Consider the following 14,099-nt stretch of genomic DNA (forward strand, 5'->3'; position numbering starts at 1 on the left):
AAGGTGGAAATAAAAGTTTTGGTTTTCATAACGGCAATACATTCAGATAAAGACCAGGAAAAAAGTTGCCAGAAAAACATCTTTGTATGAAAGGGATGTCAGTAGGGCTAAATAATCACAACCTCTATTAAAATCTGTCTAAAAGTACAGCAAACGTGCACTAATCAACCAGCAGTTTCATTCTATATACTAGGTTACCAGTGAACATTCCTACACTGGACATTTCCTACACTGTCACTGATAATAACCCCCTCCCCCCATGTCATTATATTAAGATTTAAAGGGGTTTCATATCAATTTTCTATAAAAATCACCAGTTGATTTAAAACCTATTAAACCCTTTATCATAGTTTGTCTTGATAGATTTGTCCAAAATCGTATGACTTAACTTTACTTGGTCTTTGCATTTATGGCAGTGTAAGTAGTCATTTCATATAGTCAGGGTTGGTGAGTAATGGATTACATGTCAGAGATTACAAAAAACTGTAACCAAGCCATTACCAGCCAAAATATTGTTTTCAGATGAGATACTTTTGAAACGCTGGAATTAGAATCATTGACACTTATTCAATGCTGATTTGAATGGCATTGGGAAGAAGACCCACCTGAGCGAGTCGGACCACAAGTCAGAGACCACTATGATGATGGATCGCGGGAAAAGTGCAGGAAGGCTTTTGTTGGCTACAATCCAAGGTTGTTCTTCCAATGGTGTGACTGCTGTCGGCATCCAATGATTATCCAACTTGAATAAATGATTGAAAGTAAGGATAACAGCAGTGGTGTCGTCTATGGCAATACGGATTTCACATTTTTGATAACTACACAGCGCATAGATGTGACTCATACTGTGGTTCACTCATTTAGCTAATTGCGCCTTACGGCTTGTGGTTGTTGTGGATGGCTGTTCAAATTTTAAAAAGTGTATTTGAACCATTTAATGGTTGAATTCAAGAAGTTTAAGATGCCCATCAATCGTTGTTTTTTAAACCAGTGGCCAGCCACTCTCGCAACAGCTGCATAGTGCAGATCCCAGCCTATTATAGAATAAAAGTAGGGATTTTATTGCTCAACCTAATTCATGCTGATAAAATAAATAAAACATTTGATTTATTCTTTGTTTAACTAGGTAAATCAGTTAATAACAATATCTTATTTACAATGACGGCCTAGGAACAGTGGTTTAACTGCGTTGTTCAAGAGCAGGAGGACATTTTTACCTAGTCAGTATGAGGAGTCGATCTAGCAACCTTTCGGTTACTGGTCCAATACTCTAACCACAAGGCTACCTGCCGCATAAGCCTAATGGACAAATGCTCAAACTCACAGTTTTGATAGACTTAAAGGGGCAATCTGTAGTTGCCCCACACATCTCCAATGATTCTTGAACAATATAACTTATACATGCCTCATGACCTTAGTTCAACTGTCACTATGAGAACACAAAAAATAAGCTTGTTTTTTAATGTTTGTAAACATTCTTGTAAACACTGTTTAGCCTCATACCATGGTTAAAATGATTTTGATATCATGGATGGTCAGTCCTTGCATCCACACCTCTATTAATCGAATAGTCACCCACGATATGCAACGGCTCAGAGAAGTCAGGAACCAATAAACACAGCGAGCATAGGCTTGCTTTTTCAAACAGAAATTTGCATGGCACTAATGTCCATGGAGAATAAGAGCACCTCCTCCCTGCTGCCCACTGCACTGAGGCTATGCGACACGGTCACCACCGATAAATCCAAGATAATTGAATATTTCATGAAGATTTTTTTACGGCTGGCCCTGCTTTCCTCCTGGCTACCCCAACCAACAGCTCTTCACCCCTAGCAGCAACTTACCCGAGCCTCTGCAGCTTCGCCGTCACCCAAATCCAGATCGCAGATGTTCTGAAATAGCTGCTAAACCAGGACCCGTACAAATCAGCTGGGCTAGAAAATCTGGACCCTCCCATCCTAAAATTATCCACCGCCATTGTTGCAACCCCTATTTACCAGTCTGTTCAACCTATCGTTTCTTCCGAGATCCCTAAAGATTGAAAAACTGGTGCGGTCATCCACCTCTTCAAAGGGGCGACACCCTAGACCCAAACTGTTAGACCTACATCCATCCTTTCTAAAGTCCTCGAAAGCCAAGTTAACCTCTAGTGACACCCCATCCCGTGAACAGTTGTCATCTGACACTAATTGGCATAACGCAATGGACATAAATATTCCTAGAAAATATTCCTATTCATGAAAATCACAAATGAAATAATGACACAGCGTAGCCTTTTGTTAATCACCCTGTAATCTCAGATTTTCAAAATATGCTTTACAGCCAAAGCTAGACAAGCATTTGTGTAAGTTTATCGATAGCCTAGCATAGCATTTTGTCCAGCTAGCAGCAGGTAACTTGGTCACAGAAATCAAATTAAATCGTTTACCTTCGGATGTTTTCACTCACGAGACTCCCAGTTAGATAGCAAATGTTCCTTTTTTCCAAAAATATCATTTTTGTAGGTGAAAAAGCTCTTTGTTCTTCACGTTTGGCTGAGAAATCGCCTGGAAATTGCAGTCACGAAAAATATTCCAAATTAGCTCCATAATATCGACAGAAACATGGCAAACAGTTTATTATCTATCCTCAAGGTGTTTTTCAAATATCTATTCAATAATATATCCATTGGGACAATTTGTTTTTCAGTAGAACCGATTAGAGTAATGGCTACCTCTGTATTTTACGCGAGAATCTCTCTGGGAGCCATCAGGCGACCACTTGCGCAATGTAGCCGCCTATGGGTATTCAACATAAATGCGTAAAACAACGTCACAATGCTGTAGACACCTTTGGGAATACGGAGAAAGAGTAATCTAGTTGATAGTCCATTCACTGCTCAATAGGGACGCATTGGAACGCAATGCTTTCAAAACATGAGGCACTTCCGGATTGGATTTTGCTTTCGCCTGCAACATCAGTTCTGTTATACTCACAATATTTTTACGGTTTTGGAAACTTGTGTTTTCTATCCTAAGCTGTCAATTATATGCATATTCTAGCATCTTGTCCTGACAAAATATCCCGTTTACTATGGGAACTCAGCGGGTTCGGACCTAGAATACTTGGACAACGACAAATACCTAGGTGTCTGGCTAGACTAAACTACTTACTCATATCAAACATCTCCAATCCAAAATCAAATCTAGAATTGGCTTTCTATTTCGCATCAAAGCCTCCTTCACTCACGCCGCCAAACATACCCTAGTAAGTCTGACTATCCTACCGATCCTCGACTTCGGCAATGTCATCTACAAAATAGCTTCCAATACTGTACTCAGCAAATTGGATGCAGTTTATCACAGTGCCATGCGTTTTGTTACCTAAGTGCCTTAAACCACCCACCCACCATCGTGACCTGTATTCTTTAGTCGGCTGGCCCTCACTACATTTTGTCGCCGGACCAACTGGCTCGAGTTAATCTACAAGTCTATGTTAGGTAAAGCTCCACCTCATCTCACTGGTCACACCACCCATAGCACACCCTCCAGCAGGTATCTCACTGGGCATCCCCAAAACCAACACCTTTGAGCGCCTTTCCTTCCAGTTCTCTGCTGCCAGTGACTGGAATGAATTGCAAAAATAGCTGAAGCTGAAGACTTACTTTTACCTCACCAACTTTAAACATTAGTTATCCGAGCAGCTGTACATAGTCTCCAGATTGCCGCAGCTTTACATAGTCCATCTGTAAAAAGCCGACCCAATCTACCTACCTCAACCATATTGTTTTTATTTACTTTGCTGCTCTTTTGCACACCAGTATCACTACTTACTCACCATCATCTGCTCATCTATCACTCCAACATTAATCTGCTAAATTGTTGTTACTTTCCTATTATGGCCTATGTATTGCCTCGTGCTATTTGCACACTATTTATACTATTTTTTTCCTATTGTGTTATTGATGGTACTCTTGTTTATTCCATGTAACTGTTTGTCGCACTGCTTTGCTTTAGTCGGGTCGCAGCTGTAAATGAGAACTTGTTCTCAACTACCTTACCTGGTGAAATAAAAAATATTTTTTTATCTGAATGTAGGTACATTTCTCCAGCCCCATACTTCAGCTTATTACCAAAACAGAGGCGGGGTGTCCATTTTGTTACCGTTTCAGCTGTGGATTTGTCCTTTAACCTCTTGAAGCTAGGGGGCACTTTTTATGATTGAAAAAATAACGTTACCAAAGTTAAGCCTATTTCTCAGGACCAGATGCTGAAATATGCATATAATTGACAGATTAGGACAGAAAACACTAAAGTTTCCAAAACTGTAAAAATGTTGTCTGTGAGTTAAACATAACTGATACTGCAGGCTAAAACCTGAGGAAAATCCAATCAGGAAGTGCACCTGTTTTTGAAACCTCTGTTCTTATACATCCCTATTGCCCATTTAAAGGGATACCAACCAGATTCCCTTTTCTATGGATTCCCTAAGGTGTCAGTCTTTAGACATAGTTTAAGGCTTTTATTTTGAAGAATGAGCGTGAACGAACACATGGGGGCTCTCAGAGTGAGTTATATCCTAATCTGGTCGTGCTGCTGCTCCAGTTTCAACTGTTCTGCCTTATTATTATTGGACCATGCTGGTCATTTATGAACATTTGAACATCTTGGCCATGTTCTGTTATAATCTCCACCTGGCACAGCCAGAAGACTGGCCACCCCACATAGTCGGGTTCCTCTCTAGGTTTCTTCCTAGGTTTTGGCCTTTCTAGGGAGTTTTTCCTAGCCACCGTGCTTCTACACCTGCATTGCTTGCTGTTTGGGGTTTTAGGCTGGGTTTCTGTACAGCACTTTGAGATATCAGCTGATGTACGAAGGGCTATATAAATACATTTGATTTGAGCGCAAAAGAGAAAGGCGGCCATTGTTACTCCCGGTCCTAGTGAAAAGCCAACTGTCCCGGTTGATATATTATGGAATAGATTATAAAAAACATTTGACATGTTTCTGTGGACATTATGGATATAATTTGGAATTTGTGTCTGCGTTGTCGTGACCGTTCTTTCCGGTGGATTCCTGGGCATAACGCACCAAACCACCGGAGGTATTTGGATATAAAAAGAACTTTATGGAACAAAAGGAACATTTGTCTAACTGGGAGTCTCGTGAGTGAAAACATCCGAAGATCAACGGTAAACTATTAATTTGATTGCTTTACTGATTCGTGACCAAGTTACCTGATGCTAAGTGTACTTATTTTGTCGAGCGATCGATAAACTTAAACGCTTGTATTGCTTTCGCTGTAAAGCATAATTTCAAAATCTGAGACAGGTGGAGGCTGTCTGTGTTTTGCAATATTGCAAAAGGTCACAATGTCTACTGGGCATAATTGAGTAGGATAGAGTATTGTGCAATGCTCTTACTATTCTGGATATAATGACAACAAATGACAGCCTAGTTGGCTTCTTCTCAACATGTTCTGGAAATGAAATGACATACCAGTGTTGTGTTAGAGACCACCTAAAGAGAGCAATTGAAAACAATCACCGGAGTGAGTCAGAGTCAAGACCGGGAGGGGGACAAGGGGTCCAAACCAAGTCAAGACCAGAACAATGCAATTACAATTCAAGATTGTTGTAATTTTGTCAAATCACCACCTGAGTTCAAAAGGTCATATCAGAACATATGGTTTCCTTGGTCATTCAGAATGGTGAAAACGCATGCTGAGGGTAAACAGAGCCACTACAAATGTACATTTACATTTACATTTAAGTCATTTAGCAGACGCTCTTATCCAGAGCGACTTACAAATTGGTGCATTCACCTTATGAGATCCAGTGGAACAGTCACTTTACAATAGTGCATCTAAATCTTAAAGGGGGGGGGAGAGGGAATACTTATCCTATCCTAGGTATTCCTTAAAGAGGTGGGGTTTCAGGTGTCTCCGGAAGGTGGTGATTGACTCCGCTGTCCTGGCGTCGTGAGGGAGTTTGTTCCACCATTGGGGGCCAGAGCAGCGAACAGCTTTGACTGGGCTGAGCGGGAGCTGTACTTCCTCAGTGGTAGGGAGGCGAGCAGGCCAGAGGTGGATGAACACAGTGCCCTTGTTTGGGTGTAGGGCCTGATCAGAGCCTGGAGGTACTGAGGTGCCGTTCCCCTCACAGCTCCGTAGGCAAGCACCATGGTCTTGTAGCGGATGCGAGCTTCAACTGGAAGCCAGTGGTCCTTCTGTAGCTCAGTTGGTAGAACATGGCGCTTGTAACGCCAGGGTAGTGGGTTCGATCCACGGGACCACCCATACGTAGAATGTATGCACACATGACTGTAAGTCGCTTTGGATAAAAGCGTCTGCTAAATGGCATATATTATTATTATTATTATTATTAGAACGGAGGAGCGGGGTGACGTGAGAGAACTTGGGAAGGTTGAACACCAGACGGGCTGCGGCGTTCTGGATGAGTTGAAGGGGTTTAATGGCACAGGCAGGAGCCCAGCCAACAGCGAGTTGCAGTAATCCAGATGGGAGATGACAAGTGCCTGGATTAGGACCTGCGCCGCTTCCTGTGTGAGGCAGGGTCGTACTCTGCGGATGTTGTAGAGCATGAACCTACAGGAACGGGCCACCGCCTTGATGTTGGTTGAGAACGACAGGGTGTTGTCCAGGATCACGCCAAGGTTCTTAGCGCTCTGGGAGGAGGACACAATGGAGTTGTCAACCGTGATGGCGAGATCATGGAACGGGCAGTCCTTCCCCGGGAGGAAGAGCAGCTCCGTCTTGCCGAGGTTCAGCTTGAGGTGGTGATCCGTCATCCACACTGATATGTCTGCCAGACCTGCAGAGATGCGATTCGCCACCTGGTCATCAGAAGGGGGAAAGGAGAAGATTAATTGTGTGTCGTCTGCATAGCAATGATAGGAGAGACCATGTGAGGTTATGACAGAGCCAAGTGACTTGGTGTATAGCGAGAATAGGAGAGGGCCTAGCACAGAGCCCTGGGGACACCAGTGGTGAGAGCGCGTGGTGAGGAGACAGATTCTCGCCACGCCACCTGGTAGGAGCGACCTGTCAGGTAGGGACGCAATCCAAGCGTGGGCCGCGCCGGAGATGCCCAACTCGGAGAGGGTGGAGAGGAGGATCTGATGGTTCACAGTATCGAAGGCAGCCGATAGATCTAGAAGGATGAGAGCAGAGGAGAGAGAGTTAGCTTTAGCAGTGCGGAGCGCCTCCGTGATACAGAGAAGAGCAGTCTCAGTTGAATGACTAGTCTTGAAACCTGACTGATTTGGATCAAGAAGGTCATTCAGAGAGAGATAGCGGGAGAGCTGGCCAAGGACGGCACGTTCGAGAGTTTTGGAGAGAAAAGAAAGAAGGGATACTGGTCTGTAGTTGTTGACATCAGAGGGATCGAGTGTAGGTTTTTTCAGAAGGGGTGCAACTCTCGCTCTCTTGAAGACGGAAGGGACGTAGCCAGCGGTCAGGGATGAGTTGATGAGCGAGGTGAGGTAAGGGAGAAGGTCTCCGGAAATGGTCTGGAGAAGAGAGGGGATAGGGTCAAGCGGGCAGGTTGTTGGGCGGCCGGCCGTCACAAGACGCGAGATTTCATCTGGAGAGAGAGGGGAGAAAGAGGTCAGAGCACAGTGTAGGGCAGTGTGAGCAGAACCAGCGGTGTCGTTTGACTTAGCAAACGAGGATCGCAAACGAGGATCGGATGACGTCGACCTTTTCAAAATGGTTGACGAAGTCATCTGCAGAGAGGGGGGGGGATTTATGTGGGAGGAGAAGGTGGCAAAGAGCTTCCTAGGGTTAGAGGCAGATGCTTGGAATTTAGAGTGGTAGAAAGTGGCTTTAGCAGCAGAGACAGAGGAGGAAAATGTAGAGAGGAGGGAGTGAAAGGATGCCAGGTCCGCAGGGAGGCGAGTTTTCCTCCATTTCCGCTCGGCTGCCCGGAGCCCTGTTCTGTGAGCTCGCAATGAGTCGTCGAGCCACGGAGCGGGAGGGGAGGACCGAGCCGCCTGGAAGATAGGGGACATAGAGAGTCAAAGGATGCAGAAAGGGAGGAGAGGAGGGTTGAGGAGGCAGAATCAGGAGATAGGTTGGAGAAGGTTTGAGCAGAGGGAAGAGATGATAGGATGGAAGAGGAGAGAGTAGCGGGGGAGAGAGAGCGAAGGTTGGGACGGCGCGATACCATCCGAGTAGGGGCAGTGTGGGAGGTGTTGGATGAGAGCGAGAGGGAAAAGGATACAAGGTAGTGGTCGGAGACTTGGATTGATTACTAACCCAAACAGTGGGGGTGGGTAAATATATTTTTCAATTATGTTCTGATTTAATCTCTTCAGTTTTTGTTGCAAAGGAAAGGGTTTACAATAAAAATATCCAAATCAGAATCTCTTTGCTGGTCTCTGGGGAGGAAAATCTAAATCGCCATTGGCCAGGTCATCATAAGCTTGATAAAGGCAATTCAACTGTATTAGGGCAAAATTTGGGTGTGAAAGTGAAATCAACCAATCACATTGACTTATTAAATGGGTGGCCTTTTTGAAGGCCAACAGGTCACTGTGCAACAGCAAATAGTTTTTCCACGGTCTAGCTAGCCATCTGTTGTAGGCTAAATTGCAGCAGATGCAACAGGTGTTATCAAAGAGGATGTTGTTGCTAATTTGGTAGCATCTTGTTTTTCAAAAATAACTTCTGGTGAGTTGGCCCGTTTTTTTGCTTGTAGTTTGACATCTTTGAAAATAACTTGTTTGTGAACATTGTTCAATTTAAAGTGGAAATGACAGCATTTTTGGCAAAATGAAATCTTATTTATTAACACCCCCAGGAAGAATTATACTTTTAAACATTCTGACAAATTATCTAATAAAAAGTTTGAGAATTACGTATAAATTCTAAAGCAATATAATGGGAAAGTAGCCGTGCATTTGATCAATTAATACACTAGAGTAAATCAAAAGGAATTAAAATATCTGTCTTGTCCTGCACCGGAGTCTATACAGACAGGTGTGCTATAGCCAAATAACATTTTATTTGCCAAATACAAGTGCTTACTTATAAGCCCTTAACACTTGTTTTTCTTAACTTCTTGTTGGTTAAGTAAAAACTTAAACAAATAATAACAATAGCAAGGCTATATACAAGGGGTACAGAGTCAATGTGGAAGCTATATGCAGGGGTTACAGAGTCAATATACAGGGGTACAGAGTCAATGTGGAGGCTATATGCAGGGGTTACAGAGTCAATATACAGGGGTACAGAGTCAATGTGGAGGCTATATGCAGGGGTTACAGAGTCAATACACAGGGGGTACAGAGTCAATACACAGGGGTACAGAGTCAATACACAGGGGGTACAGAGTCAATACACAGGGGGTACAGAGTCAATACACAGGGGTACAGAGTCAATACACAGGGGGTACAGAGTCAATACACAGGGGGTACAGAGTCAATACACAGGGGTACAGAGTCAATGTGGAGGCTATATTCAGGGGTTACAGAGTCAATATACAGGGGTACAGAGTCAATGTGGAGGCTATATGCAGGGGTTACAGAGTCAATATACAGGGGTTACAGAGTCAATATACAGGGGGTACAGAGTCAATGTGGAGGTTATATAAAGGGGCTACCGGTACGGAATAAATGTGGAGGCTATATACAGGGGCTACCGGTACAGAGGGTACCGGTTAGTCGAGGTAATATGTACATGTAGAGTTAGTGACTATGCATAGATAAACAGAGTAGCAGCAGCGTAAAAGAGGGGTCTGGGTAGCCCTTTGATTAGCTGTTCAGGAGTCTTTTGGCTTGGAGGTAGAGAAGCGAAGCCTTTTGGATCTAGACTTGGTGCTCTGGTACCGATTGCCGTGTGTTAGCAGAGAGAACAGTCTGACTAGGGTGGCTGGAGTCTGAATTTGTAGGGCCTTCCTCTGACACTGCCTGGTATAGAGGTCCTGGATGGCAGGAAGCTTGGCCCCAGTGATGTACTGGGCCGTATGCACTACCCTCTGTACTGCCTTGCGGTCCGAGGCCAAGCAGTTGCCATACCAGGCAGTGATGCAATCAGTCAGGATGTGCTCGATGGTGCAGCTGTAGAACCTTGAGGATCTGCCAGTTGGTCAGTTCATGCTTGGAGTACACGTCCTGGTAAACCATCTGGCTCTGCGGCCTTGTGAATGTTGACCTGTTTAAAGGTCTTACATCGGCAAAGAAGAGCGTGTTGGTAGTTCTCCTGCTCCCTTATAATTCACCATGATTTCATTTTTGATCCGTTTGGTTCCCGCCGCTTCAATTGAATGGCGTTGCGCTACTCTGTTATAGTAAAAACACGTGGTTAGTTTGAGGATGACAATGTTGGCTTCAACTTGGCTTCCATACACATCCTTCCATTCAAAAAAGAAACCTGGCCTCCCGAATGGCTGTGGTCTAAGGCACTACATCCCAGAGCTAGCTGTGCCATGAGATCCTTGTGGGATTTTCCTGTCTCATTGCGCTCTAGTGCCAGGAGCAATGCACACTGACACGGCGCAATGCACACTGACACGGCGCAATGCACACTGACACGGCGCAATGCACACTGACACGGCGCAATGCACACTGACACGGCGCAATGCACACTGACACGGCGCAATGCACACTGACACGGCGCAATGCACACTGACACGGCGCAATGCACACTGACACGGCGCAATGCACACTGACACGGTCACCAGCTGTACGGTGTTTCCTCTGACACATTGGTGCTGCTGGCTTTCGGGTTAATCAGGTGTTGTGTCAAGAAGCAGTGCGGCTTGGCTGGGTTGTGTCGGAGAACGCATGGCGCTCGAGTTCGTACGGGAGTTGCGGCGATGAGACAAGACTAACTATCGATAAGTTAAACAAAGTTAGCTAGTTTTAGGTCACTGTAATAAAAACTGATGGTGAGATTCATGGTTTATTATGTGTGCCTGTGTTTGTCCACATGGGCTACAGAAACAATGTCCACGTTATTCTCACATTTTAGAATGCAATAATTAGAAAATCAAGGTTAAAAAAGACGTATTATTCTTAGTGGTAATAGCCTACCTATTCATACACTTTGTGGGTGGATGTTTTTTAAATATTAGGATATACAACTACTGTATATAAATGCTAGTTTATAACATTGAGATCCTTGAACTGCAATTGAGTGCCTGAAAGTCCTTGAATTTGACATGTATGAAGTTCAGATATGGGATAATTTGCATAAGTGTCACTTTTATTCCTCAAAGTACACATGTGGAACTGCATACATCTATATTTGTTACAATGTCACACATCGGACAATTTTTATTATTATTATTATTTTTATTATTATTATGTTTCTTCTTGGGCCTCTATAACTATATCTATTGTTTTTATTTTTGTTGTTGTGTGATTTGGATTAATCCCCTCTACTACACGGAACCCCACTAATCTACTGACGGAACGCAAGAGGTGGCTAACAGAACTCCATCCTATGCTAGCTTGCTACCGATGGCCTGGCTAGCTGTCTAAATCGCCGTTATCCCCAACCAACCTCTCCACTCACTGGACCCTTTTGATCACTCGACTAAGCATGCCTCTTAATGTCAATACGTCTTGTCCATTGCTGTTCTGGTTAGTGTTTATTGGCTTATTTCACTGTAGAGCCTCTAGTCCTGCTCACTATACCTTATCCAACCTATTAGTTCCACCACCCACACATGCAATGACATCTCCTGGTTTCAATGATGTTTCTAGAGACAATATCTCTCTCTTCATCACTCAATACCTAGGTTTACCTCCACTGTATTCACATCCTACCATACCTTTGTCTGTACATTATACCTTGATGCTATTTTATCGCCCCCAGAAACCTCCTTTTACTCTCTGTTAGACTTTCTAGACAACCAATTCTTATTGCTTTCAGTCGCACCCTTATTCTACTCCTCCTATGTTCCTCTGGCGATGTAGAGGTGAATCCAGGCCCTGCAGTGCCTAGCTCCCTTCCTATTCCCCAGGCGCTCTCTCTTTTGATGACTTCTGTAACCGTAATAGCCTTGGTTTCATGCATGTTAACATTAGAAGCCTCCTCCCTAAGTTTGTTCTATTCACTGCTTTAGCACACTCTGCCAACCCGGATGTTCTAGCCGTGTCTGAATCCTGGCTTAGGAAGACCACCAAAAATTCAGAAATTTTAATTCCAAACTACAACATTTTCAGACAAGATAGAACTGCCAAAGGGGCGGTGTTGCAATCTACTGCAAAGATAGCATGCAGAGTTCTGTCCTACTATCCAGGTCTATACCCAAACAATTTGAAACTCTACTTTAAAAAATCCACCTCTAAAAACAAGTCTCGCACCGTTGCCGCCTGCTATAGACCACCCTCTGTCCCCAGCTGTGCTCTGGACACCATATGTGAACTGATTGCCCCCATCTATCTTCAGAGCTCGTGCTGCTAGGCGACCTAAACTGGAACATGCTTAACACCCCAGCCATCCTACAGTCTAAACTTGATGCCCTCAATTTCACACAAATGATCAATGAACCTACCAGGTATCTCCCCAAAGCCTTAAACACAGGCACCCTCATAGATATCATCCTAACCAACTTCCCCTCTAAATACACCTCTGCTGTCTTCAACCAAGATCTCAGCGATCACTTCCCGTCAGTAGAGGATGCCTGGATATTTTTTAAATGCCTTCCTAACCATCTTAAATAAACATACCCCATTCAAGAAATTTAGAACCAGGAACAGACCTGACTGCCCTTAACCAACACAAAAACATCCTATGGCGTTCTGCATTAGCATCGAACAGCCCCCGTGATATGCAGCTGTTCAGGGAAGCTAGAAACCATTATACACAGGCAGTTAGAAAAGCCAAGGCTAGCTTTTTCAAGCAGAAATTTGCTTCCTGCAACACTAACTCAAAAAAGTTCTGGGACACTGTAAAGTCCATGGAGAATAAGAACACCTCCTCCCAGCTGCCCACTGCACTGAAGATAGGAAACACTGTCACCACTGATAAATCCACCATAATTGAGAATTTCAATAAGCATTTTTCTACGGCTGGCCATGATTTACACCTGGCTACTCCTACCCCGGTCAACAGCACTGCACCCTCAACAGCAACTCGCCCAAGCCTTCCCCATTTCTCCTCCCAAATCCATTCAGCTGATGATCTGAAAGAGCTGAAAAATCTGGACCCCTACAAATCAGCCGGGCTAGACAATCTGGACCCTTTATTTCTAAAATTATCTGCCGAAATTGTTGCCACCCCTATTACTAGCCTGTTCAACCTCTTTCGTGTCGTCTGAGATTCCCAAAGATTGGAAAGCAGCTGCGGTCATCCCCCTCTTCAAAGGGGGACACTCTTGACCCAAACTGCTACAGACCTATATCTATCCTACCATGCCTTTCTAAGGTCTTCGAAAGCCAAGTCAACAAACAGATTAACGACCATTTCGAATCTCACCATACCTTCTCTGCTATGCAATCTGGTTTCAGAGCTGGTCATGGGTGCACCTCAGCCACGCTCAAGGTCCTAAACGATATCTTAACCGCCATCGATAAGAAACATTACTGTGCAGCCGTATTCATTGATCTGGCCAAGGCTTTCGACTCTGTCAATCACCACATCCTCATCGGCAGACTCGACAGCCTTGGTTTCTCAAATGATTGCCTCGCCTGGTTCACCAACAACTTCTCTGATAGAGTTCAGTGTGTCAAATCGGAGGGTCTGCTGTCCGGACCTCTGGCAGTCTCTATGGGGGTGCCACAGGGTTCAATTCTTGGACCGACTCTCTTCTCTGTATACATCAATGAGGTCGCTCTTGCTGCTGGTGAGTCTCTGATCCACCTCTACGCAGACGACACCATTCTGTATACTTCCGGCCCTTCTTTGGACACTGTTAACAACCCTCCAGGCAAGCTTCAATGCCATACAACTCTCCTTCCGTGGCCTCCAATTGTAAAGTCCCCCTTATCTCAGGTCGTAATTGTAAATGAGAACTGTAAATGGGTCTAATGAGAACATTAGACCCATTTACTTCAGGAAGTTCACACCCCTTGACATTTTCCAGTTTGTTCTGTTTTCAGCCTGAATAAAAGTATTCAACTCATTTGTTATGGCAAGCCTAAATAAGTTAA

Source organism: Oncorhynchus gorbuscha, unplaced genomic scaffold (assembly GCF_021184085.1).
Source record: "Oncorhynchus gorbuscha isolate QuinsamMale2020 ecotype Even-year unplaced genomic scaffold, OgorEven_v1.0 Un_scaffold_765, whole genome shotgun sequence".
Taxonomy (NCBI): domain Eukaryota; kingdom Metazoa; phylum Chordata; class Actinopteri; order Salmoniformes; family Salmonidae; genus Oncorhynchus; species Oncorhynchus gorbuscha.